The 26,142-nt window shown below is 41.7% G+C and overlaps 1 long non-coding RNA gene across 1 annotated transcript in view; it reads left to right on the top strand.

Annotated features, from left to right (window-relative positions):
- The window catches only part of LOC144520473 (uncharacterized), a 9,757-nt gene extending 257 nt beyond the window's left edge, over positions 1-9,500 (top strand). The window contains exons 1-3 of the long non-coding RNA XR_013502227.1: positions 1-40; positions 8,315-8,436; positions 9,411-9,500. The exon at positions 1-40 is cut by the window's left edge and continues 257 nt beyond it. This is a non-coding gene — a long non-coding RNA (uncharacterized LOC144520473). The remainder of the gene's footprint in view (positions 41-8,314; positions 8,437-9,410) is intronic.
- Positions 9,501-26,142: the final 16,642 nt, after the last annotated feature.

Genomic DNA, 26,142 nt, shown 5'->3' with positions numbered 1-26,142 from the left:
TGGACTCGGAGTTGGTGAAAATAAAAGCACACTACCGTGGGTAAGTAGCTTGTCGTAGGAAATATGTAGCTGGCTGGGATACAATGACAAGGGGAACACCTGTGGAGTGGAGACTTCCACATATCTGGTGGTATGGAAGTTACGTTAGGGTCGTTCCTGAAATCAAGCTAGGTCAGTGAGCGTGACACTGCACTCTGTCAACTGGTATACGTGCAGTTTAGCTAGTGTCCCAAATTCCCCATACAATGTCCTTAATTAATTATGAACCTGCTAAACCACCTGTGCTACCCTAACCCTAAATTAGGGTCCCTAACCCTAACCCTAACCTGTCTCAAATAAGACCCTCATCATTTGGGACACTTCGTTTTTGGAAAATAATTTGGGACACTAAACTGCACGTATACCAGTGAGGACGTTTTTTTTTTTATTTTGCTGTATAATGTGATTATAGTACTCTAGGCCTATCTTTTTCTTTTCTTTTATTTTTCTTTTTTTAATTTAAATCCAGTATGCATTACAAATGTGAAAAAAGGGAACGCATCACTTATTTTCAAATAGAGATGAAAAAGAAAAAAAGAAGCATAAAATAACATAAAACATGCCAGGGGTCAGCAAAGAATACAAAATAATTGAATTATTTAAAAACATGAAATAGGGAGCACAATATTACAGTTCTAATGGCTTTTTTTTGTAGCCTATATATATCTTTCCACAGTTTGTGGTATCTAACTGGGATTATAGCAGGATCAGTATTGTTGTTGATGTGTTGCGTTGGTTAATATGACAATCATGTCACTGCTTTATCAAATATTAAATTCTATGTAAGGTATTGTATGTATTAGAGCTCATATACATTATCTATACATACTTAAAGAATCATTCTGTACGTGTTTCTCTTTTCTTTTCTTTTTTTTAAGAAATGTTACTTTTACTGTTGTCTTTGAAGGAGTGCCAACCCTTATATTTACACTATCTTTAATACTTTTGCCAAGTGTTTGTTATGTAAATGTTCATTTTTATTGATGAAAAGGACCTTTTCTTGTTGTGATTGAGGCTACCTAACGCTATTGCTCTAAACACTGACAAAAATGCCACAAAAGGTTATGAAAAGTAGTCACGTGACCAGGGTTCAAAATTAACTTTTTCGTCCACCAGCCACTCAATAGACTACCATTGTTTTTTTGGCTGGTGAGTGAAGCAAATCTACCAGCCACTTGCATATTTTACCAGCATTTGGCTAATAGGTGGTGCTAATGATATTCTTGATAAATGACAATCACAATGTTTTTTGTTAAAATTCAGATCGGGGTTCTCTCACGATTATCAGTATAAGCGGTAATTTTATGGATGCACCGAATCCAGGATTCGGATTCGGCTGAATATTGGGCTTTTTGACGGGGTTCGGTTTTCTGCCGAACCGTAAAATGATTTTCCACTGAACCGAACCCTACGCTTGCACTACGCTACGCTGGTCGACGTGATGACGTTGCCGTTGATTACGGGAAGGTGTTTACGTGGGTGGACCGTTCAATGCAGTAGGCTGTGAGAAAGTGAAACTGGAACTCGTGAGCAGAAAAAGTGTTGTTTGGCAGTACTGTCAGTAAAAAGAAGGCCATTCAAGTCCAGCTACATGTTCAATTTACAATGCTGATTTGTCTCGTGGTGGCGAGGACCCTAAACAATACACAACATCGCCGCTGTTAAAACATTTGTGTATGAACCATCCGAAAGAATACGAGTTGTGCATGAAGGAATCTACAGACAGCAGCCAGAATGCAGCAACTTCAGGTACGGCAAAGGAAGGACAGAAAAGGACAAAAATACACTGCTGTGGACGTTGTTTACTTCATTAATGTGTTTACTGTGTTACTGGACTGAGGATGGGAGGAGGATTCGGTATTCGGTTTCGAAATCGGCAGAATCTTAACCAGTGGATTCAGTATTTGGACGAACCCCAAAAAATCTGGATTCGGTGCATCCCTAGTTTATTTTCTTCTGTAACCAAAATAAATTATTGCTATTTGCACTATTGCATTTCTGGTCTGTAAAAGTGTCCTACAAAGAAACAAATAGCTGACATTGCCATGCCACTAAGTGCATGAATGAATGAATGAATGAATGAATGAATGATGTTGTGGAAGACTTTTCAGTCCACAGTATACTGAGCCTGGAATACACTGGCATCTAATGATTAAGAGATCAGAAAAGGTTAAACAGACTAAAATATTGAAGCCCGAGAATGAAAAGCCGCCTTGTTTGATGGTTTATTAATCCAGTTAGCGTGCTTAAAGGAACTCACAGTTCAAAGTAACATTGTGTTGAGTTGTGTTGTGCTCTTTTATACTTGGGGGTGTGAAGGTTTTATATGGCAGAGAGAAATTGTTTCAATGTGATTTGAGTTTATTCAGGTCAGGGTTTCCCGCAGAAAATGTGTTAGTTAAGGTGGTAGGGTGGGGTTTGCCGTTAAAATATATAATTAATAAATAACCAGCTTTTCAAAATAGCAGTTGCAATGTGCAATTTTAACAAACACCATACAAACTATACAACACTTTGTGCTAAAAAGTGCTAAACAACATAACAACTGAAACAAGAATCAGTTAATTAATTTGTGCAATTTTAACAAACACTATACAAACTATACAACACTGAAGTGCAAAAGAAAGTGCAAAACAACATTGTCAAAATGTGCAAAGGTGATCAGAGTCGCTGCTTATGGCAGAGCTGACATCCAGCATCGCTACAGGCTATCCTCCTTGGTTTTAATAAGAACAATTCAAGGGGCCTTTGGTAATTACACTCTTTTGCCAAGCATAAATGGTCCACTTGTCTCACCTCGATGCGACAGGTTGATTGTCGGCTATCCCAATGCCAGATATACGTCTTCCCCCAAAAATGTTTTCTTTTTCTTTTTCCCCGGATAAAGAATGTTGTCGAATGTTTGTCGAACGATGATAGATAGCGCGCTGACATTCAACCACCAGATGCCGCTGTTCGGACGCATCACACGATTCGGAGGCATATCACATATTTAAAGATTGTAAAAACTGATTATTTTCCAATTCATGGCACGTTTTTTTTTTTTTACAGTACTATTTTTTTTTTTTTTATGCGTTCATGCAGAGAAGGGAGACTGCCGTTGGTCACGGTTTGGAATGAAAGGGAGAAAACAGGACAGAGTTACACGGCGGATATCGCTCATATACTTTTTTTTTTTTTGACGACGTAGTTAAGGCGGCAGGCGTGTGTTGCTTAGGCGGCCGCCTTAGCTGCAAAGTGCTGCGGGAAACCCTGTCAGGTGGATTAACAATTAGCATGTAGTTAGTAGGGGTGGGAATCCCCAGAGGCCTCACGATACGATATCATCACGATACTTATGTCACGATACGATATTGCGATTTTAAACATATTGCAATATTCTGCGATATATTGCAATTTATTACCTTTTTTTTCCAACTTCAAATTTTTCCCAGTTTCAAATGATGTCCCCAAAAGGTAACTTTGTCAACATCTGTTTTATCTAAAAAGATACATTTCTCAGTTTCTCACTTCAATTTTATTGCTGCAAAATGGGATTGTCAAGCAGACAAACTGACCAATACATATATCATAAAAGATCCATACTTGACGTCTGTGTATCGATACGGTATTGTCACGGAAAATATCGAGGTACTATGCTGTATCGATTCCCCCCCCACCCCTAATAGTTAGGGGCTAATGGTCAGGACACAATGGTCACTGATAGACATACAACGTTAACTGTTGTTAACTGTTAACTGTCCTTTTTTGGTGACATGTTGCTACTTCTCAGTGGCAGCAGTTTACTGATGTAGAACTTACTCCAAACTCTGATTTGGGTCAGAAATGCTTTTCGACTCTCAGCTCGGTAATACACTCAAGTGTATTTTTAGAGGGGAATGTGTGTATACAGGAGCTGGGTAACATGGCCCCATTAAACTCAGGCTAATCCAGTTAGGATTTATATAATCTTAAAATACAACCCTCCTGATTCTGAATGACATGGTAACTTGAATGCATTCTACCCGTTTTTACCATTCATCACATGTTGCTCTTTTTAGGACTGTAGTTCCATATCCTGAGCAGACAAAACAAAAGGAGACTTCTCAAACGTCCAAAGTCGTCCAAACACAAGGAGCCGTACAAGAACTTTGTATCGTGATTTAAATCAGAAAGTTTCTGATCAAAGAATAAGTGAACAAGATTATGAATCGGACATCTGGCATTTATCGACACTGACACATTTCAGCAGCAGCCAAAAAAGAATTGAGATTTAACACCAAAGAGAAAAGATGAGTTTATGGCTGAGGGGGTTAGAAGTTGCCATCACTATCTTCTGAAGAGTTTGTATTGTTATACAGTATGTAGTGTTTTACTGCAGTGTCGGACCCACTTTATACTCAAGTTGGAAGCAGCCTGCCAACAAGAAAGATACATTATTTTTGGTTCTTTACCAGTTTTTCATCAATCTAGCAGATTGGTTTAAACTGATTTACACCCATATTTTGTTTCTCCACTCTTTCAAAAAATTGGTTCCTGTGCCAGAGTGAAAAAGTTCCTCCTGTTACAAACACAGCTCAACATGCTTCCACTAATATAGAGTGAACAGAACTATGGAGAGAAATTGAAAGAGCTTCTGATCACTGGCCAAAGTAAAGCTAAAAGAACAATAAACAGACTACGTAAGACTTCAGTGTTTCCACACCACAAGGTATTTTTAAAATCTTTTCACCCGTTTTTTTAAGATCAAGTTTTTTAAAGATAATTCTTTGGGCCTTTTTTGTCATTTGTGTCTGTGACAGGAAAGGAGGGCGAGAGAGAGGGCGACATGCAGCAAATGGCCACAGGTTGGAATCGAACCTGGCCACTGCAGTAAGGACTGAGCCTTAGTGCACGGGGCCATCGATGTCTAATAAGACCAGGATACAGCATTTGAGCCAGGGCCCCATTTATTCCTATGAGAGTTGCTCAGTGCCTAGGGCTGGGCAATATATCAATATTATATCGACATCGTTATATGAGGCTAGATATCGTCTTAAATTTTAGATATCGTAATACCAAGAGTTGACTGTTTCTGGTTTAAAAGGCTGCATTACAGTAAAGTGATGTATTATTCTGAACTTACCAGACTGTTCTAGCTGTTTTATCATTTGCATTTACCCACTTAGTCATTGTATCCACATTATTGGTGATTAGTTATCAAAACTCTCATCGTGTAACTGTTTTGTGAAAGCACCAATAATCAACACTACAATATTGCCGCAATATCAACATCTACATATTTGGTCAAAAACATCGTGATATTTGATTTTCTCCATATCGCCCAGCTCTATCAGTGACGCATGAAGCCAAAAAAAGTGCCACGTGTAAAAATAGCCGGTCGATCAGCGCTGCTTCCGTACTGTGAGGCCCAGAAAGCAGACTCACTAGAAACGGCTACTTCTGCCTTAGCGCTCCGCTAGCTTGAATGGAGATTTTTTTTTATTTAATCGTGTGGCTCTTCTAGACTTTTCAAATGTTATCGGAGCGAATGGATCAAATTTTGATAGTGAAAAATGTCATTTTTGCGTGGGGGGGTTGTGACGCTCAAAAAAAAAGTATGATCCACTGATTTACAGACGGGTCTTTTCTTCATGTAGCTCTATGGGAAAAAGTCTTTCTGGCCCCCATGCACATGTATTAATTTACCAATTTTTATTCATCTTCATTTGTTTAGTATTTATATATTTTGGTATAATTTTATTTTTATTTTTTTTTGCTTTTCCTTTTTTCTTCTAAACAAAGAAACACTTTTAGGAAAAATCTATTTCAAACAAGATATTGCCAATGAAACCGTTATTATGAAGGAGCTTACTATCAATCCCTAAAGGGTATCATGGTTTTCTTGTCTTTCTCCACATCAGATACACTCAAGAGCTAGTATGAAACCTGGGGTCTACTGTAACTACATACTATTTACAAATGATCTGTTGATACATGAAGTGTAGGTGTCTGTACAGTATGTTGTCTATTGAGTCCAGCATGTTAAACACAGAGCTTACCATTCGTGCTTGCATAAATAATTGAAAAAATACTCCTTAAGTCTAAGTCTTCTGAGGGCAGTGTAAAGATCCCCCACAGTCACAGATCAATAGGTTAGTGGATCAATATCAGCAGAGGCTGCCCCACAATCATCCCTCATCAAATCTGAGATACCCTCATAAGCTGTTACAGCCTTTAAGAGAGCTGTTGAGAACAGACAAATGGCTGGGTTTATTTCAACACAATTCTGCTGGTTACCGGTAATTACCACCATTCAGTTTAAGGGATTTTCTTTCTTTTCCTTCTTCAGAATAAGGTTAAAAATGAAAACTGGAATTTGTAGTAGTAGGTAGTAGTTAACTCTTTAAATTTCTGAGTGATTTTTATGTATGTGAGATATATGTGTGTATGTGTGTCTGTTGTGTTATGGTTGTTTAAGCTACTGGATGCCTAAAATTTCCCTCGGGATGAATAAAGTATCTATCTATCTGTCTATCTATTATCTATCTATCTATCTATCTATTATCTATATATCTATCTATCTATCTATCTATCTATCTATCTATCTAGTGTTTTTAAAATTGCCGTCTGTATCGATACAGTCGCATCTGCGTCAATATGCTTACAGGTATCAGCAAGGAGTACGTCAGAAAATTTGGCTGAATCGATTTTTTTTTTTAGCACAGCCCTAGTAGGTGGAAACTGCCAATCTATTCTGGAATTGGGAAAAAAATCACTCTGGCTTGTTGTTTGTATTTTCTTAAACCAGACTGAGCCTGACATGGAACTAACCATTGTACAGTACTTGAGCTAGAGGTGACATAAATGTTTTGATTAGAGGGTTCAAAGATCAACATGTTGATAGGTAGCTTTATGCGCTTGTACATGACCAATCCCTTAGTGTGCCGAGCAATCTTTAGTTCATACACTCAGCAAATAGTGCAAGGGTCAGCCAAAGTGTGTGTGTGTGTGTGTGTGTGTGTGTGTGTGTGTGTGTGTGTGTGTGTGTGTGTGTGTGTGTGTGTGAGACATCATTCTACATTGACTTGTGTGGGTGTTGGCCGTGTGGAGCAATGCCTGCTGGGAAGCAAGCTGTCTCTGCTCCACCTTGTCAGAGTCCAACAAACACTCGCCATTAACACTCAGACTCACTCACACGGGCCCAGTCACTAGCTCCTGCACGTATTCTTCCAGAAGCATGTATCAGGTGGTGATATATGTTAACAGTGTAAAACACACACCTACCTGGCTGCATGTTGAAACTGAACATGCACACCCTTCTTTAAAACCAGTGATAAGGAGAAGTACTAGAAGGCCAGTGACTTTGTGTTTTCTGTTTCATTTCAGCATTCAAAAATCTATAGTAAACAAATCATTTATGGCCATTGGTTTAAACCAATGCGTGTCCCAACTGTCTGGTTTACAGCTTCAGTATTTAGTATTCAGTAATTTAGTGGTATTTACTAGCAACGCCGCCTGACTTATTGTGAAATTCGTGTTTCCAGTGTTTGCCTATGATTAGTGATTCCTTTGATAACCAGAGAAGTAATGGATGACGGGGAGGCCAGAACCGTCCGACGTGCAGTGGAGTTGCCTCAACGGAGTCCATAAATTCCTGCTTATGGATACCTCAAATACTATCACATTATCCCGTTTATACCATTAGACCAGGCATGTACAAAGTCCGGCCCGGGGGCCAGTCACGGCCCGCAGCCAGATTTCATATGGCCCGCAGCCTCGGTTTGTGAAGGACGAGAAGAGGAAGAGCAAGAGTCATATGCATGCTTAAATGTTAACAAACTTTTCATTACTCATAATAAGTCATGTTTAAAATGGTTAAGAGGTTAAGATATTTATCAACTTAAAGTTTTTTTTTGATTTGTTAACGTCTGAGTGGCGTTGATTTGTTTACATTGTGACAATGACAATGAAAATAAAAATGGTTATAGATCAGTCCATTTGTATGTAACTTGTATTGTTAAATGCCCCGGGCATCTTCACATTATCAAATCTGGCACTCTTTAAAAAACGTTTGGACACCCCTGTATTAGACCATAGTGAAAGTTTACTTTAAATTCAATAATAGTGAATGAAAGCCTCATTCTGTTGTTGACTCCTTGGAAGCCCCTGAGGGATCTTGATCTCTGGCCTACTCGCACAAAGTAACTCAATCTTGACATTTTGTGTGTGTGTGTGTGTGTGTGTGTGTGTGTGTGTGTGTGTGTGTGTGTGTGTGTGTGTGTGTGTGTGTGTGTGTGTGTGTGTGTGTGTTCAGGGACATGTTAATCGCAGACTTGGCAGCCACGGTAAACTTTGTGGAGTTGCGTGAGGAGGTGAGAAAGATGTGCAGCGTTGCCAAGCAGCAGCCCATCACGCTCAAATGGATCGACGATGAAGGTGGGTGTGCTTCACGGTCAAATACTGTACATCAGTCTGCGTGCTCTGTCTTGTCCTGAATGCACCTACTGTGTCCTTTTTATTTTTATGCTAAACTCTGGCTTAAAAATGCAGCACTCAATGCAGTCCAAAAGTCATCACTGCCACATCGCACTGCACAGCGGGATACCTTAAAATGCTCATATCGAGCGGTCCACGCTCTACAAATGTGCTTCCATGACCAACCATGTCTAATGCACTGGAAGTTTAAGTGACTGCCACTCAGCTTAAAGAAAGACCTTAAAAGTTACGTATAATCTCTAACACTGTGTCTACTCAGGAGGTAAGGGAGAGAAGCATGTTAGCAGCAGCAGCTGTAGTCCTCTGTGTGTGTCTACACCACTTCCCCACCATTATAAAGTTTAAATGCAGCACCCGGGCCGTTTTGGGCAGCACCTGAGCCGAATGAAAAGACTTTTCTCAGATCTAATGATTGTTGTTGGACTTCTTTAGCAAGTTTTATCTATAAGCATTTTGAGTGTTTTTTATTTATTATCTGCTCTAGCTTTTCCAACGTTTTAGAGACAGATATGGTAATAATAACGGCCCAAAATGATGTGAAAAAGAGACGCAAAACTACCACAAAGGGACACAAACCGATGCTGAATGACCACAGAGACCCAAAACATCCCCAAAGATAACAATAATGACCAATAAGAGACACAACACGACTACAAAGAGACAACATCCCACACAGAGACACAAAATGTATAGGGAAATTGCCTTTTTTTTTATTTTTATTGAAAAACGTAGCATTTTCTTCAGGGAGTTACTCCTAAACCCCCCCGCCAAATACCCTAAGCACCTAAGTTTTCCACAAACCAAAGGAAAACACTTTACACAGGATACGGTCAGGGACAGTATTGAGTGTAGGTTACCTGCTCTCTGACATGTATGATTAAATGTATTGAGAGTGTGTGTTTGTGTGTATTTAGGGGACCCTTGTACCATCTCGTCCCAGATGGAGCTGGAGGAGGCTTTTCGTATTTACAATCGGACCAAGAGGTCTGGACTACTGCTGCATGGTGAGTCAGCGCATACTTTTAATTTCATTTCATAATTATTATTATTATTATACAATCCTAATTATTTAACTAGTTGCCACAACGGACAACTTCAGGAGAGCTAAAACACCACAGAAAGGTACATACCTTAGCAAGCATTGTAACATTTAAAGCGTAACTCTCGCCAAAATGCAACCTAGAGTCTTTTTGTGAATGTACCAGAGTCCAACTTTCGTTTAAAAGCATAATTAGGACAGAAACGCCACTTTTAAGAATTTCGTTTTTCAGTCAAATGGCCTTTTGAATGGGAGTGCTAGGGGCACTGCTATGATCACATCAAAATCACTACTTTTAAAACACTAAGAAGGCTGGACACAACATGAAACTTTTCTCCAAGTATCACCAGGGACTCTACACATGAACTCCAGCATTAACAACATTGTTTGTGTTCACAGAGTTTACAAAAAAGAAAGGTAGCTCACTGCTTGTTGTTTCTGTTCGCAGCCATCTTTGCCAGTCAAAAAGAGTCAATCTCCAAATGTGAATGAACGGACTCCATAGGAGGAATGTCATTCTTATATGAGGCTCCTTTTTCAACTACAAGGTCAATATTGTGTTTCACTAACGACAAAACAACAAATTACCCGTGCATTTATGGAACTAAGCTTTAGGAGCTTTCCATCTTTACTCTCCTCCCTGTTACGTTGGCTGGCGGCGAGATGGCTGCGAGCGGAAAAACAAATTGCCAAAGTGAGTTGTTCAAAACCTTTCGTTTTAGTAAACTCTGTGAACACAAACAATGTTGTCAATGCTGGAGTTCATGTGTAGAGCCCCTGGTGATACTTGGAGCAAAGTCTCATGTTGTGTCGAGCCTTCTTAGTGTTTTAAAAATAGTGATTTTGAGGCGATCATAGCAGTGCCCCTAGCTCTCCCATTCAAAAGGCCATTTGACCGAAAAACGAAATTACGGTAAATCTTAAAAGTGGCGTTTCCGTTCTAACTATGCTTTTAAACGAAAGTTTGACTCTGGTACATTCACAAAAAGACCCTAGGTTGCATTTTGGCGAGAGTTATGCTTTAAGGAATGACAAGTCACACAAACTTAATGCAACCATTTATTCATGGTTTTTCTTGTACACATTTTCAATTAAAGGTCCCATGGCATGAAAATGTCACTTTATGAGGTTTTTTAACATTAATGTGAGTTCCCCCAGCCTGCCTATGGTCCCCCAGTGGCTTGAAATGGTGATAGGTATAAACCGAGCCCTGGGTATCCTGCTCTGCCTTTGAGAAAATGAAAGCTCAGATGGGCCGATCTGGAATCTTCTCCTTATGACATCATAAGGGGAAAGGTTACCTCCCCTTTCTCTGCTTTGCCCACCCAGAGAATTTGGCCCGCCCATGAGAAAGAGAGAGACATCATGGCTTGAAAACAAGTGAAGCATGGCAGTTGGTCAAGGCCACACCCCCACTCTGCACCTTGCCCCCCCTCTCTCCTCCTCAATAGCTACAGACACAGAAATGGCACATCCTAAGGAAAGCTCATTGTGGGACTGGCTCTAGTGGCTATAATTCTGCACCAAGGCTGAATTTTGGGAAAGAGACTTCAGATACAGTATTAGGGGACCATTAAGGCCTATATAAAAGAGACTTCAGATACAGTATTAGGGGACCACTAAGGTCTATATAAAAGAGACTTCAGATACAGTATTAGGGGACCATTAAGGCCTATATAAAAGAGACTTCAGATACAGTATTAGGGGACCACTAAGGTCTATATAAAAGAGACTTCAGATACAGTATTAGGGGACCACTAAGGCCTATATAAAAGAGACTTCAGATACAGTATTAGGGGACCACTAAGGCCTATATAAAAGAGACTTCAGATACAGTATTAGGGGACCACTAAGGCCTATATAAAAGAGACTTCAGATACAGTATTAGGGGACCACTAAGGCCTATATAAAAGAGACTTCAGATACAGTATTAGGGGACCACTAAGGTCTATATAAAAGCATCCAAAAAGCAGCATGTTATATGACCTTTAAAAAATCACTTCAGGGTGTTCATCAACTGGATTGCAAATGTGTGAGGGTTGGGGTTTTAATTTTCATGACCTTTGCATATTTCTGTCACATTTTAAACCGAAAAACAGCAATTGAAATGGTCAGTTTCCTTTATTTTCTGTCTTTTGCAGTCTTCCCCAGTATCCCGGAGCGGCCTGGCATGCCCTGCCCTGGAGAGGACAGTGAGTAAATCAGTTCCATTTCATTCTCCATCCCCCTCTAAGACTCCCATTGACGGTGAGATCCCATGCTGTGTAACCAGCACTGTTAAACTAGGTTAAGCATCTCTGTACCTGGTGCCTAGCTTTGGTGTAAGTACAAAGTGGAGATGGGTGAGAGCTCTTTGGATCTCCTTGGACCCATCTGATAGGTGTTAAACCCTCTGCAGCTTAGAGAACTCAACTGGAAATGTCGTTGTCTCAGCACCAACCCAGAGTCAGCCAAGAGTTATCACCGGTTACCGAGATACAGTTACGTCATGTAGTTTTGCAGCCACAGGTGTATTCCAGCCGAGCAAAGTCTGTCAAATTGAGAGTTTACAATTTTCCAACTGGTAACACAGAGCTTTGGTGACAGTCAGCACCATTGCAGATTGTCTTCCAATCTGCTTGTACAAACCTAGACAAACAATTTCTTTTTTGTCATTGAAACATTGACTACATTTTTATGTTTTAACCCCCAGGCCAGGGGGGCTAAAGCTGAAATACAAATTTTAACAAATGCTTTTGCGTGATAATCAGTTAGCCTCGCCCACTTTAGCTTGTAAAACTATTCATCCATCCCATCATACTGGACAGGAGGCTTGCAACATGCTGAACAGGCCACCAGTCCATCACAGGGCTAATGCATATAAAGGCCATTCCTTCCACAGAAACTTTTTTTTGCCTCTTTGTGCCATTTACACATGGTGAGCTCTATGTAAACAAGCCTGAAGATTGTTCTTTAACTTTGATATCAGGTCAGTTATTGTTTTGTAAAAGTGATTAGTCACTGCTGCTCTGCCCTGTGTCTCTCATGTACTCCCATGTTGTTTGCCGCACTCCCTCGCTATCTATTCGCTGTGACAGCATGTTTCAGCAGCTTGTGGACTGCACTCCTGAGTGTGCCTATCAGTGTGTGTGTGTGTGTGTGTGTGTGTGTGTGTGTGTTTGGTGGGATGGGAGCCCTGCTCTTTTGTGCTGAGGCAGACTACTGGTTTACTGTGTGAAGCGCAGCGTGTCATTCTTTAGGTAGGTAATGAAGGATACACACATGTACAGTATTTCTCTCACACACACACACACACACACACACACACGCACGCACGCAGGCACACACACACACACACACACACCAAGATAGTATCTATGTGTTGTGTAAAGCTTTGCTTGTTGTGCTCTGTAACAACTGTGGCTTCCTGCTGTGTCTTTTCTCCAATTGAATCCGTTTTGGAGGGAAGATAGAGCTGTTTTTAGAGAGGAGGAGAAGAGAAGAAAGAATTAGAATGAGTGGAGGAGGGAGGGACACATTGTGTGTCTGTTCTTTTCAAGGCTAACTCTGGTATCTCCTGATGAAATATGCTGTTGCTAATGCTTTGTGAAGCTATTGAAACATTAAAGGGCCACTTCCCCCAAATTACAAAAAAACAAAACATGTTAAAGTGCCCATATTATGAAAAAAAAACTTTTTCTGGGATTTGGGGTGTTCTTTTGTGTCTCTGGTGCTTCCACACGCATACAAACTTTGAAAAAAATCCATCCATGCTGTTTTGAGTGAGATACGGTTTCTGAATGTGTCCTGCCTTCAGTCTCTGGGTGAGCTGGTCAAAATCGGCACGGCTTGTGACGTCACAAGCCGAAATGAGCTGGCTAACCGCAACCGTTAGCTCGTAGCGTTAGCATGCTAACGCTAATGCTAACGCTAGCATGCTACCTCGTTCTCAATAGCAAAGCACTGCTACAACACACACAAGTTCACCATAATCTACAAAAGAACTACTTCCATGTGCGCCCTCATTTAGAAGTCTCCCAGCTAATCCTGCCTTGTAACTGACCGCTAGCTAGCTGACATGATCTAAATCTGAGCTACTGCGCATGTGCGAGTGCAATCAAAGATAGTACAGAAGAAGAAGAAGAAAAGAGGTCTCACTCTGTAGCTAAAACAGAGACCTGCTGAAAAGAGGATCTGCAGCAGTGAGAGAGAGCTGTGCAGGACAACAAAAATATGGTGTTTTTTGAAAATGAAACCATATAAACCTATTCTGGTACAACCTTAAAATACAGTTATGAACCTGAAAATGAGCATAATATGGGCACTTTAACATCATTTCTTATTTCTTGCTGTGCAGATATTTTGCCTTTTGTTGATGTGGTCTTGAATTGTCCTCCATTTAGACTTTGAATGCAGGACTGCTGTGCGTTCTCAATAGTTTTAGCCTACTATTAACAGTTAAAAAAAAAAAAAAAAAAAATTTCTCCCTGAATTTTAATTTAGATTGATTCCTGTGTCAAATATTCTATTTGATTTTATTTAACATTTCAGTTAATTTAGTTTCGCCAAAACCAATAATTTTGTCATTTTAGTCAAACTGATTTTAAATAAGATTCTATCTGATGAAAACCACAGGCACTTCACCTGTTCAACTGACTGACCTTAGCAGTTTAGTAACAGACACTCGACTGTCCCGCTCTTATTACAGACGTGTGAACTAAGCACAGACATTTGCCTTGATCATGGACCAACGGCGGTGCGCGAATGAAACACTGATGTATGATTAGATTAATTTACTGTTCCATGTGCAAAATGGCGCCGCAGAATGGTGACACGGTGTGTTGGTGCACTCTGTTTTGTTTTGTGTTATTCAATCTAAAGAATGTGTGACGTGCACCAACAACACAAAAACAAATTCCTTGTATGTGTTAAAAAACATACTTGGCAATAAAACCCTTTCTGATTCTGATTATGGTGAATTTATGTCACCAAAATAAAATGGAGAATATTTTAATTGATGTAAAATGTATGCTTTAAACTGAGACAGTGGTCTGTAAAGGCCTGATCAGAAGGTACAGCTGTCAACAATAGACAAGGCTACCTCTGGCAACAGCTTGTTTCTGCCTTTTTTCAGTTGTGTGTGTGTGTGTGTGTGTGTGTGTATGTGTGTGTGTGTATGTGTGTGTGTGTGTTTGGGGGGGGGGTTAAAATCCTGGATGATGCGCTCAGTGCTGGCTGCCCTGCCTTGCACCGGATTCTCCGGCTGAACACCCAGCCCCCCACCACCGCCAAGCACCGCCCATCCACCCACAGCCCCACCCTCCTCTTCCCCCTCCCACTGTCACCACTCTTTTCCCAGCATCCCCCTCTCTTTCTCTCTCAGCTGTGTGGCACCGCTGTCTCTCCAGGGAGGAGCCTACAGTGCTGCTGCATCACACGAGACACAGAGGCGGGCGAGGGACACTGTGGTAGTGAAAGACAGGGCGGGAGAGAGAGCGAGAGAGAGAGGGGGAGCATTATACGGTCCAGATATCAGCTCTTAATATACAAGGCAGGCACTCCATTTTTCCTTTACTCTGCTGTTTTTGGCTCTGCCTGCCACACCAAAAAATCTGTGATACGACTTCTTCGAGGATAACACCTCCTAGGAGAAGGGAGAAACACAGAGAGAGAATTAAACAGCCTCGACAAAAGCAAGGCGTCTCTATCAGCTGTGAGGAGAGAGAGAGAGAGAGAGAGAGAGAGAGAGCAAGAAAGGGTGAGAGAGATAATAATTAAATAAATCCCAGGGAGGAGAGAGAAAGAGGGTGGGATCGTCAGAGAGAGGAAGAGGAGGGGATGTAGCAGTGTGTATCCTTGCCGGCTCATCACACATACACACATACACACACACAGACATGTACACACACACACACACTCACACTTAGCCTGGATAATGTGCTGAAAGAGGTGGAGAGAAAGGAAGAAGGCAAACCGGTGAGCTATCTACCTCTGCATCCACCCATCCATCTATCTATCCATCCATCCACCTATCCATTTATCCATCTATACATCCACCCATCCTTTCATCAATCTCTCTGTGTTTCCACGCCAAACTCCCGAGACAATGGATTTGGACGAGTGTGTCCTTGCCTGAATATTTATTTGAGTGTGTGTGTGTGTGTGTGTGTGTGTGTGTGTGTGTGTGTGTGTGTGTGTGTGGGAGATCTGTCTGCTTTCATGATTAGAATGTGTGATTGATTCTTGTCGTGTCACGCATTGCAGGCAGGTATTGTGTGCATGCAACCTGCTAGCTGTGTTAGCCTGGCTGGTGCCTGTTGGCTGGCTTCCTTCACTGTACTGTATGTAACCCTGGAAGGCTGTCTGTTTGGCAATCCACTCGGGCTGCACCTGCTAACGAGTGAGACATGGTGTTTGTGTGCATATCTGCGTGTAAAGGTTGCATTGTTATGGCAGTGTATGATTGAACCATTATATCAGGCTAGCACTGGTCGTAAATTCAGACGTGTTGCATTGAGTGACATCCTCTGATATAATGGCTATGATGCAAGTTGATTGCACATTGGAACACTGTACACTGGTTGTATTGGAATCCTTTAACCTGAATTGACTCTAATGGTCTGTTGCTGTTTCAGAAGCTTATCCATCATGACAAGAATGCATTCTGTCAAATAACTTGTTTATACTATGAGAATGGTTTAAAGTTTGAAAATTGACGATGGCAGTTTAAATCCAAAAATGGCAATGTAAATATTGACCTTCAAAAACCTCTTGATGAACCCTAAATTGCACACACGGCAGACAAACCAAAATTTACTTTTCATGGTTAGTACCACTTGGTGTTAACAAACTGTCTTCTGTTGTCAGGATTATTTCATTTCAACACATTTTTAACAGAGAGCTTGTGTTACGAACTATGGGCAGGAAGTTTGAAAGACCTGGGTGTATCAAGGGTTTATCAAGACACTATGAAGTTGCATTGTAGCCTGATAATCAGTCTGAATTGCCATTGCGTTTCATTCATTCATGTAGTCTTACATTGGAATATGTTAGCTGATTTCTGTTTGGAGGGGGGGTTATTGGGTGTGAATGCTAGCAGCACTTTCCTAGTTCCAAATGTAAGTGGAAATGTTCTGCATTCAAATGAATGGACGGAATGCAGTGTTTCCGCTAGAATTTTTTTTCAGCGGTGGCGGGTGGGGGGGGGGGGGGGGGTTTGGACGTCAGAGTAAGGGCTTATCTGCTAATGTAAGCTACCGACTGCTACCTTGAAACCATCCAGAAAATAGACGGTACCGTAGGGTGATTTAACGTCACCGCTCATTTTACACACAGTTTAACAACAAAACAAAACGTTGAGTGAACATTACTAGCTACATTTTTCATGTTGGTTTTGAGCGGTATGCACCCCCACTAACCTGGAAAACGGTTTTAAATCAGTAACGTTACTACAGCGTGTCGGAGGAATACACACAGACTCCTGCAGCGGCGAGTCAGAGGCAGAGGGGCAATCACAGCAGCGTGGCTAACGTTAGCTTCTTGTCTCATCTGGGGTCTGATTAAATTGGGGTCTGGGACAGTAAATTCATCACAATGCCATTTTCCAATAAACTGTAGCTGTCATATTTCACGGGTGTGAGTGCGGATTTCATGTCGCGGCTTTCGTCGCTGTTAATCACTTATTAAGCGAAGTAGTACTCGCCCTGCTGTTTATTTAGTTGCCATAACTTTGCGAGTGATGACGTCCTGTCACTGTTCCAGTTGCTCTGCTCACCCTATGGGGAGAGGGAGCGGATGACAGTTCCTTGAGTTCAGTAGAGCAGACGGCGCTACGAGTTTATGACTTTTCATAAACAGCTGAAGGAGCGGTGGTGTGCGGTGTACATAGCGGAAACCCTGTTGTGCGTCTGCCCTATTTCTGATACCGTGGCGCTGGAAATTTTACCGTGGGGACCGCCACTATGCTATCAACATAGAGGAAACACTGGAATGTTCAAACTTTCTTTCTTCATTCTCAGACTTTACATTAGTGTGTGTGTGGGGTGCATTTTGACTTTTCAAATGAGGAGCAGGATCGGCAATTCCCCAGTATTTATTTTCTCTCTCCATACTTGCGCACGTCCGAAGACAGAAACGGCCCACAACAAACACAGCATAGCTTACAGGCTGGTAGCATGCAGCTAAAGACACAGGGTAACGTTAGCTTACCTGCAGCTTGACTATTTCAGACACAATGGCCACTGCCGGAGTCGGAGAAGACGGAGAAACAACAGAACTGGAAAATCCATCTGCTTTCCTGAAGTCACCGGTGTGGCAACATTTTGCCTTCCCCGAAAGTTATGTAAACAAACAACAAATGTAAAGCATATGGGCTCCAACGAGACTCCATGGTGCCTTCAGGTACACGTCATTAAACCAATGGTGCATTCACTTGCGCCACTAAAGAAAACCTCTGAGAAACTCAAACTGTTGTTGCAAAGTACCCTTCTGCCATCTAGTGGCTCTTATTATGGCATTGCCATCCCTGTTTTTTAATTTGTTTTTAAAGGTCCTATGACATTCTGCTTTTTAGATGCTTTTATATAGGCCTTAGTGATACTCTAATACTGTATCTGAAGTCTCTTTTATATAGGCCTTAGTGGTCCCCTAATACTGTATCTGAAGTCTCTTTCCCGAAATTACAGCCACTACGAGCCAGTCCCACAGGAGCTTTCCTTAGGATGTGCCATTTCTGTGTCTGTAACTTTAAATGCTATTGAGGAGGAGAGAGGGGGGGCAAGGTGGAGGGTGGGGCCTTGACCAACTGCCATGCTTTGCTTGTTTGCAAGTCATGATGTCTCTCTCTTTCTCATGGGCGGGCCAAATTCTCTGGGCAGGCAAAGCAGAGAAAGGGGAAGTAACCTTTCCCCTTATGACATCATAAAGGGAAGATTCCAGATGGGCCCATCTGCGCTTTCATTTTCTCAAAGGCAGAGCAGGATACCCAGGGCTCGGTTTATACCTATCACCATTTCGAGCCACTGGGGGACCATAGGCAGGCTGGGGGAACTCACATTAATGTTAAAAAACCTCATAAAGTGACATTTTCATGCCATGGGACCTTTAATTGAAAATGTGTACAAGAAAAACCATGAATAAATGGTTGCATTAAGTTTGCGTGACTTGTCATTCCTTAAAGCGTAACTCTCGCCAAAATGCAACCTAGGGTCTTTTTGTGAATGTACCAGAGTCAAACTTTCGTTTAAAAGCATAGTTAGAACGGAAACGCCACTTTTAAGATTTACCGTAATTTCGTTTTTCGGTCAAATGGCCTTTTGAATGGGAGTGCTAGGGGCACAGGCTAGGGGAACTCATATTAATGGTAAAAACCTCATAAAGTAAAGTGTTCATGCCATGGGACCTTTAATTAAATCAAATCAGGAACTCAAAATTAAAGTCAAAGCGAATTGACACTGCTAATTGCTACAGTGCATTCCTCTAATTCTGGGCTGGTGGTAAAGGCTCAGCCCCTTTTGCTTGAATGTTTTTTTTTTTTTTTGCCTAAAATGACTAGGCATTTTAACATTCAGCCTCTCTGTCCTTGGCTTGCTCTTTGCAGCGCTGGTAGGTGAATACAGAGCTTGAGTATTACATCTCAGAGTCTACATGTGGTTTGGGGGCATTAGGGGCTGTTTTGAGCTGTAGTGGCCACGCTCTGTGCAATCTGAGTCATCCTTTGTATTGATCCCTACGATGTTTCCAACTATTTATGAGCCTGTGTAGGACTGTGGCTGTGTATGTGACTGGTTCGAAGATACTTTCCTGTGTGTCCGTTTTGCTGACTAGACACTGACCTATTAATAGCACTTAATGGATAACGTTCGGTTGAACAGCTCAGTCTGCAATGCAGTCCATGATATGTAATGCTACACAATGATATATCTGCTCCCATTTCCTCTTGTTAGTGGATGTGTATCACTGCATATCAGCAGCTGAAGCTCTCTTCTAGGTTATCTATTGTAGGGGTTAGAGGGCCCATTGAGACTGCATTATGCTCAGTCAGCCTGTGTAACTGGTTAGTTGGAGACCACTAGACTCATTGGACTGCTTCCTGCAATGTCTGGCTGACTACACTGTCTACACTACTACGTTTTGGTTTAAAAAATAATATTTTTTGCTACTCCGGGATTGCCTAGCCCCGTTTTGGTTTAAAGGAGAATTCCAGCCAATTTTTACGTTAATCTTGATCGCTATAGCTACGCGAGTACTTTCGATAGAAAAAAAACCCGACCCGAATGAGTGCAGGTAACGCGGAGAAGCTGCAGCTATGTACTACAAGCGTCCCCTGAGCTAAAACGGCAGTGGTCGGGTGCCTCTTAACAGACACAAAATGCAATTAATATGTCTGTGCCACATGAACAGGGACCTTACGTGTCAACAAGATGCGTTTTCAACTCAGCCAGATAGCCGTTAGCCGTTAGCTGCCGTCCAGTGAATGTATTCAGCCTTTTGTGATAATTATCCCAATAGCGGCGGTGGTGTGGCTATGTCCTCCAGTTACTGAAGGCTAGCTTTAGCTTGCGTTTGGAGCATCAAGTTCATCTGCATGTTTCCCCTCTGTCTGTCTCGTTCTTTCCAACTCTTGTGAGGCTAGTTCTTCGTCTGTATACTCGGGTTCAAATAAATAAGGACGACCATCAAACTCAAAAGGCTCTTCCGTGTGTTGTATATCTGCTATATTCTCCATAGTTACGTTACTCAAAGCTCCTTCCCTTATAAACAACTCGGCTCTTCACACACTACGCTCCAATCTGCACACTACTGTTTACCTTTTCCTGCTACAACTGAATTCCCAGGAGACAGCGCGATGCTACAGCTAAGCTTCAGTAACGCTATTACTGTGCAAGCCACAGACATCAATTATCCCGTTTCCATGTAGTTACATAGTCACTGATATGGTCATAACCACTACAGTGCTCAATTACCTATTTTGAGGGGGAAATAATCTAAACCTTTTGCTGCGAAGGCATGATCTGTCCTATGCAGGACATCCACCAGACCACCGGGCGCTCCGTGGATGTTTATTGGGATGATTATCACAGAAGCCTGTCTGAATACACTCACCGGACGGCAGCTAGCAGCTAACGGCTATCAGCTAGCAGGGCAAGCTAGCTACCGGCAGGATCGAGACAGGGACCAGGGTAGGTGAATTTAAACAATGTCTGAGTTGAAAACGCATCTTGTTGACACGTAAGGGCCCTGTTCATGTGGCACAGACATATTAATTGCATTTTGTGTCTGTTAAGAGGCACAAAGGCACTCTAAAACTTGCCCCGACCACTGCTGTTTTAGCTCAGGGGACGCTTGTACATGTAGCTGCAGCTTTTCCGTGTTACCTGCACTGATTCGGGTCGGGGTTTTTTCTATCGAAAGTACTCGCGTAGCTATAGCGATCAAGATTAACGTAAAAATTGGCCGGAATTCTCCTTTTAAAAAATCTTGTGGGGTTGCTTTGTCTGGACAGGCACAAGCGGAGACCTTTGGAAATGACGACACTGACGCCAGCTTTCGCCTCCTGATTGGGTCTTCTTACAGTCATGACGTGTCCTTCCCTGATTCGTCATGCACTTATCACGTTACCCTTTCCAGGGAATAAAACAAACATCTTTGCCTTTGCTGCTCTTCCTCCATAGTCTTTTCTGCAACTAAGCAACTGCCACCAACCAGGCAGAGTATACATGCAGCTTCCTGTCTAAACCGGCACATGCATGCCCAGTATACGTGAATTGTCATGTAAAATGTTTTTTTGTTAAAAATGTTGTGTTAGTAAGGACAGAGATTAGTTCTGCAACTGGAGCTAAAACTCTTGTGTGGACAGGGATCGTTTTTGTCTCAAAATGGCGCTTAAAAACCAAAGCCTACTAGTGTAGATGTAGCCTTTGGCACAGGAAGCCTCTCATGATTCGTGTGCCGGCATGAGTCACTAAACTAAGGATGAAGCTGCATCTGTTTTCCTCACATTTGATTATTGTAACGCCACGCTGCTCTTAGTACCTGCCCAATACCATTACACACCACATACATCAACTCCCATCATCACAGCATGTACACATGGGTGTAAAGGATATCGCAAGGGCCAACATGGCTCTGTATTTGTCATTGTTGGCTTTTCCTACTTAATACTCAACCTTGGTTGTTCAGAATGGCCTGGAAGACAAAGCATCTCCATCAGCTAGAAGGACAAGCAAGAGAGAGGGTTTTCCATCCTAGAATCACTGATCACATCAGACAACAGGGAATCAGGGGAATCATCTTAAAGCTGAAACAGTTTACATTTGCAATTAGTGATGAGGGTGGTTGCTTGTTTGACTGATTCTGTGCTGTTAGAAACCAAGGCACAAATATGCAATGATTGGCTTGGCTTGAAACCAGAGATAGGGAAGCTACATTCAAAATCTAATGTCAGCGTGCTCATTACTTCCTTTACGTTGTAGCTGCTGATGTAATCCTCTGGTATGCCTCAACTCAGAGATATAATCTGATTGCTTCTGTCAGTTGTGGATTCATTTACCTCCACAATGCCACAACATAGAATGTGCACTGAAATGACTTGTTTTCACTTTCTAGGGTGTATTTCTGTCCCAGTCTTCTTATTTAAAACTATCAGTCCTAATTTTCATGTAATAGGACATTTTTGTCCTACAAGTGATTAGTACTTTACTTGTGTAGTCACTGCAGTGCTTTAAAGTTAACTGGGAGTGGCTTTCTCTAACCAGGATTTTCAGTCACAAATTTGAACTGTTGACTCACTTAAGCTTTGACAGACAATTGATATATTCAAAATATTTCTTTAACATTATTATTTGAATTTCACCAAGGTCTTGCCAGATATCACGCACACATTATTTTACATATTTTTAACAGTTGAACTTTTAGTTACAAGAGACATAATGTTCAATCATTCATTTCTTTTTCTTATCAAAGTACTTTTTTTATTCTGTCTGCCCCTACTCAGTCACTGAACAGAATTAAGAAGTCTGACAGTTAATAACATTATTATTAAGGTATTTTTGTGCAATGGTAGGTTTCTCCACATGTCCACGGGGTCATTAAATATAAAACACGATAAGTACCCTAAATCACATCTCCTTTGTTTAATAAAAAAAATTTATAAAGTGCTCATATTATGCTTTTTGGCTTTTTCCCTTTCCTTTATTTTGTTATATATCTTTTTTGTGCATGTAATAGGTTTACAAAATGAAAAAGCCCAAAGTCCACCACAAAGGGACTTACCATCTCCAACAGAAAACACTGTTCACAAACTGCTCCAAACAGCTCTATTGTAGTCCAGCCTTTACTTCAGAGACAAACGTGGTCACTTTGGAACACACGTTATAATGCTCGCCCCGCTGCTAGCGTGGCACGCCCTCATACTCTGCTTCTGACTGGCTAGTAGTCCTTACCTAGGTACTGTCAGGGCACGCCCTCATACTCTGCTTCTGACTGGCTAGTAGTCCTTACCTAGGTACTGTCAGGGCACGCCCTCATACTCTGCTTCTGACTGGCTAGTAGTCCTTACCTAGGTACTGTCAGGGCACGCCCTCATACTCTGCTTCTGACTGGCTAGTAGTCCTTACCTAGGTACTGTCAGGGCACGCCCTCATACTCTGCTTCTGACTGGCTAGTAGTCCTTACCTAGGTACTGTGCATGTGCGACTCCCAACAAAGATGGAACAGAAGTGAGATGCTTCACTCTGTAGCTAAAACAGAGAGCTCAACACACAGGGTGAAAAGAGGAGCTGCAGCAATGTGCAGTACAACAAAAATATGGTGTTTTTTGAAAATGAAATGTAAACCTATTCTGATATAACCTCTAAATACAATTATGAACCTGAAAATGAGCATAATATGAGCACTTTAATAAACTGTTTTCTGAAATTGGATTCACTTTTATGTAGCGGTATCTTCAAAACACACATCACAGCAATGTTGAATGGGCACCTCACTCATTTTTTAAAATCACTTTACTTTAACCTGTAAACTGTTGTTTTATGACTTCTGTGGCTCTTGAGGAGCTTTTTCATGTCAGGAAAAAAAACCTGATGTCATCTGGGTTATTGTTATCTCAGCTTGGGAATTACACATTTTTAAAGAAAAGCCCGCGTTACAAACTGGGGCTGTGGAGTTTGAAAGACTCATTTTTTTGGAGCTTGACCCATTCTTGGAACTAAAAGTCAGGATGTGTAAGCCTCTGCTGCATCAATTTTGAACATTCTTTTTTTAATGTGTATCTCGCAAGTCCTCTCACCTAGCAGAAGTGCAATACTAAATTGTTGAGTACCCTGTTAAAATGAAATTTCAGTTTTATACAACTCGGGTCTTATTTTTTGTAGTTTTTAGCCATCTTTTCAATTGGTAATAATTACATTGTACCATCCACGAGCAGTCAGATGATCATGCAGGTTTTAAAAAATAAACTAAACGTGGATGAGAACCAAGACGAAGAGTAGAATAGCTGCCCAAACCGTCCATGACAGACCCATTTCCTGCTTCAACTTTGATGTACTGTAGTTGTTGGAATTACAAGCAACATTTTAGGTGCACTCACTTTCAGTTTGACTTCCAAAGAAAGTGGTCTAGATAATTAAGATAAACTGTTTGTTTACAACCTGTCTGATTTTCTAATTGCTAAATCAAGAGAGACGGCCAACAAGTAGCTGTGCTTATTTAGCTCCCACCTGCAATTGGTGACGCACTAGCTGGGGGTAGGTTGCCTCTTCTAAATTAGGGGTGTATACTAGACAATTACCAAAAACTTAAACATTCTCTATGTAATGTCTTTGTAATCTAAACAGTTGAACCAGCCAGCAAATGTCCCGTGGTCCAATACAACAAGACACTCAACTTGCTGCGTGCTCGTCCCACCTTAACATATCTCAAGCTTCACGACAATTCAAAACCTTGGGTCAAGATGAAAGCCAAGCTCCAGGTTTTGAAATGTCACTATATGTGTCTTTTTCTACAGTTTGTAACCAGGTTAAACACATACACTGCATACTGGGTAACCTGCAGACAGGGAGCCGAGGTGGTGCCCACTGACAGTTATGTGCCGTGCCCAAAACCTATAATAATATGGATACAGGATATGTTGATGCACATTTGTTCTTTGGTCCCACACTGGTTGCCAATGAAATGGCGCCGACAGGATATATGGATACAGATGTTGATTTTTGGATTAAAGTTACCGATTGCTGTTTTTTTCTGATATTTAATTAAAGATTTCATCACTTTCGATTACAGCCTCAGAATCGTTGGCGCTGAAACCAGCTTCAAACAATGGCACACTAAAACGGAACAAAATCGACTGAGGTTAATGGTGTCCTACAGAAAACATCCAACAGGCTGCATCACATCATAGCAGCAGTGCAGCATTAATTTACTGTTGCATGCAGCACATAAAGTGGGACCGGTACATCAGCTGCAACTGTAACAATAGTGTTATGTAATGCACTCATGCATCAGGAATTAATCACTGCACTGAAACTGTGGCCAACCGCCTGAGGATGAAAATACAACAGGCTTCCAAACGACAACACAGTGCAAAGTATAGCAGCTTCCAGGCAAGAACAGCTGCCTTGTTTAGGGGAATGGTGTTACACAGCTTCCTAGCTTAACAGCTCTGGTCTTTTTAATGGTACTTGGTCCATTATTCAGCAGCTACAGCTATAGCATGATATGCGGTGCCAGAGGCAGGGCTGAGCCAGAGACCAATCATTATCTCTGTGATGTTATTTGTTGTGTATGGTGGGATATTGATCACAGCTGTCAACATTAAGACACACAAGCAACACGTGTGACAACTGAAAGAAATCTATCCTAAAACACTTAAGAGCTATTGCCTGTGTACCTTGCACCTTTGGGCCCATTTAATTTGAGATGGAGTTGTCTGTCTGTCTGTCTGTCTGTCTGATTGTCTGTCCTACTATCCAACACTAGTTACCCTCTATAGTGTTAGACAGACAGATGCAGTGGAGACAGTAGCCCTGTTCAGGCCTGGCATTACCATGCGTTCTGGGTGATCCAATCACAAGTGGACAGCTCTAAATACAGGTGTGAATGCACCAAGACACATTGAGATCTGATCACTCAGACCACATTCAGAGGTGGTCTGGGCCACACGTGTTCACATTCTTATAGCAGTGAGTACGGAAATGTGTCCTGGGCCACATTAAGGACTCAACTGTAAGCGGAACTATGTTCACTGGCTTTGTCCACGACTAGAGATGGACCGATTGACCGGAATTGGCAGATTTTCACGTCATCGGCCATGACCGGGGACCTGCCGGTCAGTCTGACATATGCCGATTTTATGCCGGTCAAATGCACTCGGGCGCCGCATGATTTACATCGTGCAACAGCAACACCACACGTGCACATGCAGGGTTTCCGCTATATGCATGTAGCAGCGGCGCACTGCCGCTCCATCAGCTGTTAATGAAATGTCATACAGTCGTAATTATACACGGCTCGAACAGTCAGCCGCTCTCTCTCTCTCCCCCCTCTGAGGCCGCACTCACGCGGGTCCCGTGAAATAGGGCACACTGACTTTGATGAATTTACTGTTTATCAGACCCCAGATGAGACAAGAA

Source organism: Sander vitreus, chromosome 7, assembly GCF_031162955.1.
Source record: "Sander vitreus isolate 19-12246 chromosome 7, sanVit1, whole genome shotgun sequence".
Taxonomy (NCBI): Eukaryota; Metazoa; Chordata; class Actinopteri; order Perciformes; family Percidae; genus Sander; species Sander vitreus.
This window is presented reverse-complemented; position numbering and strand designations above follow the sequence as displayed.